This window comes from Myotis nattereri (genome assembly GCF_964212035.1).
Source record: "Myotis nattereri genome assembly, chromosome: Y".
In the NCBI taxonomy this organism is placed as follows: Eukaryota; Metazoa; Chordata; class Mammalia; order Chiroptera; family Vespertilionidae; genus Myotis; species Myotis nattereri.
Genome location: NC_138094.1, coordinates 27,961,512 through 27,966,677, shown reverse-complemented (window position 1 = coordinate 27,966,677; position 5,166 = coordinate 27,961,512).

The window sequence follows — 5,166 nt, the reverse complement described above, 5'->3', positions numbered from 1 at the left end:
AATTCCAAAGTACTGTAAACTACATCCAGATACTTAATTATTTTAATGGTCTGTTCTAGGCTTCTAAATTGGTTGAATCTTTCGCTGAACTGTTCAAAGAACGTGTTTACTATATTCTGGTACATAAGTATAGACTCCATTACACTTGTAGTAGCCTTCTCGAAATACTTTTTCATCTGAGGAAAATACGAGTTTTAGTTTCAATATCTCGCTTGAAAATTTTAAGTTTACTTTCAAAAGATTTGATGTATCCAAACATAACGTCAATATTTTTGCCAAAACCTTGTAATTTTAAGTTCAGTTCATTCATATGAACAGAGAGATCTGTAAAAAACATCAAATTGCTGACCCACTTATGATCATTGATCTGAGGAAAGTTTGCCAGATCCTTATTCTCAATAAATACCATAATTTCTTCAAAGCACTCCACAAATCGCTCAAGTAGTTTTCCTTGACTTAGCCATCTCACACGATTGAACATCAGTAGTCCACTGTAGGTTGAATCAACTTCCTGTAAAAGTACAGAAAATTCTCGCTTGTGAAGGGGTCGAGAAGCTATAAAATTCACAATTTTTGTTACAACTGACATTAAATCATTCAATTCAGAGAATCCCGATTTGGCACACAACACCTCCTGATGGATAATGCAATGAAAAGGTGCAAGTGGATGTCTAATAGCTTCCATAAACAATTTCAGGAATCCCACTTTTTTCCCACCATCTTTGGTGCCCCGTCTGTCGTGACTGACACAATTTTAGAGATATCAATGTTTAGGACACTGAATGTTTTTATAACAACTTTACATATTTGGTTTCCTGATGTACTCATTGGCACTTATTCTAACTTTATCAACTCTTCTCTCATAGTGAGACCATCAGAATATCTAGCAATAATGGCCAACCGAGCATATGATGTGACATCAGTAGTTTCATCAAGAGAAATCAAAAAATATTTACATCTATTTAAGTCTTTTTTTTATTGACTTTGTACGTTTTTGTCAAGATTTGTTATTCTACCTTTTTTTAAAATTAAATCTTTATTGTTCAGATTATTACAGTTGTTCCTCTATTTTCCCCCCATAGCTCCCTGCCACCCAGTTCCCACCCCACCCTCTGCCCTTACCCCCACCCCCTACTGTCCTCACCCATAGGTGTATGATTTTTTTTTCTATGTCCCTGATTCTATTATGATCACCAGATTATTTATTCACTTGATTCTTAGATTCACTTGTTGATAGATGCATGTTTGTTGTTCATAATTTGTATCTTTACCTTTTTCTTCTTCTTCCTCTTCTTAAAGGATACCTTTCAGCATTTCATATAATCCTGGTTTGGTGGTGATGAACTCCTTTAGCTTTTCCTTATCTGTGAAGCTCTTTATCTGACCTTCAGTTCTGAATGATAGCTTTGCTGGATAAAGTAATCTTGGTTGTAGGTTCTTGGTATTCATCACTTTGAGTATTTCTTGCCACTCCCTTCTGGCCTTCAAAGTTTCTGTTGAGAAATGAGCTGACAGTCGTATGGGTATTCCCTTGTAGGTAACTGAGTTTCTTTCTCTTGCTGCTTTTAAGATTCTCTCTTTGTCTTTTGCTCTTGGCATTTTAATTATGATGTGTCTTGGTGTGGTCCCCTTTGGATTCCTTTTGTTTGGGGTTCTCTGCGCTTCCTGGACCTGTAAGTCTATTTCTTTCACCAGGTGGGGGAAGCTTTCTGTCATTATTTCTTCAAATAGGTTTTCAATATCTTGGTCTCTCTCATCTTCTGGCACCCCTATAATTCTGATGTTGGTACGCTTGAAGCTGTCCCAGAGGCTCCTTACACTATCTTCGTATTTTCGGATTCTTTTTTCTTTTTGCTTTTCCAGTTGGGTGTTCTTTGCTTCTTCGCATTTCGAATCTTTGACTTGATTCTTGCGCTCCTCTGGTCTGCTGTTGGGTGTCTGTATAGTATTCTTTATTTCAGTCAGTGTATGCTTAATTTCTAGTTGGTTCTTTATCACAACATCGAGGGTCTCATTAGATTTCTTGAGGATCTCACTACATTTATCGGCGGTCTCACCAGTCTTTTCGAGGGCCTTACTAAGTTTATCAGCAGCTTCTAGACAGTTCTTGAGAGACCTTAAAAGTGTGGTTTTGAGCTCTATATCTTCCATTTCTGACATTTGCGTCCTATTTCTTTGTCTTCGCATTTTTTTATCTTTTCTTGGTGCACCCCCTAGTGGTCTTTGTGCGCAGTCTTGTTGTAGTTAAGCCTTGATTGTTGTCGGCAATACCGGGGGTGATTTGGCCTCCAGGCTAACTGGCTATGAGAGCTATTCTGCCTTTGATAGTATTTCTACTGAGTGGTAACTTAGAAATTCTTTTAATAACATCATCTTTTTTTTTCATATCGTGAAATAGAGCTGGTGCACCTCTTAGAAATGTTTCCTTACTAAATTCTCTGTCACTGAGGGTTTTTTCCATGCTGAGCTATGGAGAGAGCAATATAGTAACTTGCTGATATTAAATTTGTAGAGCATCTTACAAATTTAATGATGGAATTTGATTGACTTTTATAGAGGTGTAGCTGCCTAGAAATGCATTCCTTCCTCTCATCAATACTTTTTTTCAAGAACTGACAATGATTAGTTTCAAAATGTCTCTTTACATTCCACGTTCTGCTTACTACTGTTTCATTAAACACTATGCACAATGAATTGTTGTTTCTGTTGACAATCCCGTACATCTCGGTGCATATGTCTTTTTAAGGGTCGGCTACTGCTACTTCCACTTCCCTTATCATTCAATCTTGCTTTTTTATTTTTTTGATTCTCCATCACAAGGCTGCAAAAATAAACATAAATGACGGCATTTTTTATAAAAGGTTGATAGTTTTCTTACCTATTAACTTTTTGCAGTGTTGTTGCACTGACTCCTGTTGCAAAACAATTCAAAAACAGTACGTATAACCAACAAATATATGGTGCTGTAATCAATTATCTGACACGCAGAATGTCTCGTTGAGCACTGTTGCACTGTATATCTTTTTGTTTTTTTTTTATTAGGTAAGGTATTACAAATGTGTCCTCTTCCCCCCCATTATCCCCAGCCTCCCCAACCTCCCCGCACACTCATGCTCCCATCCCCCTGTTGTCCATGTCCATTGGTTTGGCTTATATACATGTATACAAGTCCTTCGGTTGATCTCTTCACCTTACCCCCGCCCTCCCCTACTTTCCTTCTGGGGATTGATAGCCTGATTGCTGTTTCTCAGTCTTTGGATCTGTCCCTTTTCATCAGTCTATGTTGTTCTCTATAATCCACAAATGAGTGAGATCATGTGGTATTTATCTTTCTCTGACTGACTTATTTCACTTAGCATAATGCTCTCCAGTTCCACCCATGCTGTTGCAAAAGGCAAGAGTTCCTTCTTTTTTACCGCAGCATAGTATTCCATTGTGTATATGTACCACAGTTTTCTAATCCACTCATCTGCTGATGGGCTCTTAGGCTGTTTCCAAATCTTAGCTATGGTGAATTGTACTGCTATGAACATAGGGGTGCATATATCCTTTCTGATTGGTGTTTCTGGTTTCTTGGGATATATTCCTACTAGTGAGATCACTGGGTCAAATGGGAGTTCCATTTTTAGTTTTTTGAGGTGGCTACATACTGTTCTCCACAGTGGCTGCACCAGTCTGTATTCCCACCAGCAGTGCAGAAGGGTTCCTTTTTCTCCACATCCTCTCCAACACTTGTTGTTTGTTGATTTTTTGATGATAGCCATTCTGACAGTTGTGAGATGATAACGCGTTGTCGTTTTGATTTGTATCTCTCCTATAATTAGTGACTTTGAGCATGTTTTCATATGTCTTTCGGCCTTCTGTATGTCCTCTTTCGAAAAGTGTTCATCTAGGTCCGTTGCCCATTTTTTTATTGGATTGTTTATCTTCCTTTTGTTAAGTTACATGAGACCCCTGTAAATGTTGGAAATTAAACCCCTGTCGGTGGTATCATTGGCAAATATGTTCTCCCATACAGTGGGTCTTCTTGTTGTTTTGTTGATGGTTTCCGTTGCTGTGCAAAAGCTTTTTATTTTGATGTAGTCCAATTTGTTTATTTCCTCTTTAGTCTCCATTGCCCTAGGAGCATTATCAGAGAGGAAATTCCTTGGGCATATGTTTGCAATTTCGCTGCCTGTGGATTCCTCTAGTATTTTTATGGTTTCCCATCTTACATTGAAGTTTTTATCCATTTTGAGTTTAATTTTGTGTATGGTGTGAGTTGGTGGTCTAGTTTCATCTTTTTGCATGTATCTGTCTAATTTTCCCAACAGCATTTATTGAAGAGACTGTCTTGACTCCATTGTGTGCTCTTGCCTCCTTTGTCGAATATTAATTGGGCATAGTGGTTTGTGTCGATTTCTGGGGTCTCTATTCTATTCCATTGACCTATATGTCTGTTCTTGTGCCAGTACCAAGCTGTTTTAAGAACAGTGGCTTTGTAATACAGTTTGATATCTGGTATTGAGATCCCACCTACTTTGTTCTTCTTTATCGGGATTGCTGCAGCTATTCGGGATCTTTTTTTTATTCCAGATGAATTTTTGGAACGTTCGTTCTAGATTTGTGAAATATGCCATTGGTAATTTAATGGGGATTGCATTGAATCTATAGATTCCTTTGGGTAGTATGGACATTTTGATGATGTTGATTCTACCAATCCATGAACACGGTGTGTTCTTCCATCTGTTTCTGTCTTCCTCTACCTCTGTTTTCAGTGTCCTGTAGTTTTTTGCATATAAGTCTTTTACCTCCTTAGTTAAGTTTATTCCTAGGTATTTTAATTTTTTTGGTTCAGTGGTAAATGGGATTGCTTTTGTAGTTTCACTCTCGGTAAGTTCACTTTTGGTGTAAAGAAATGCCATGGATTTCTTAGCATTAATTTTGTATCCTGCTACATTGCTGAATTCATTTATTAAGTCTAATAATTTTTTGATGGAGTCTTTTGGGTTCTGTATGTACAGTATCATGTCATCTGCAAATAAGGACAGTTTTACTTCTTTTTTTTCCAATCTGGATGCCTCTTATTTCTTCTTGTCTGATCGCAATGGCTAGTACTTCCAGTACTGTATTGAACTGGAGTGGTGAGAGGGGGCATCCCTGTCTTGTTCCTGATTTTAAGGGGAA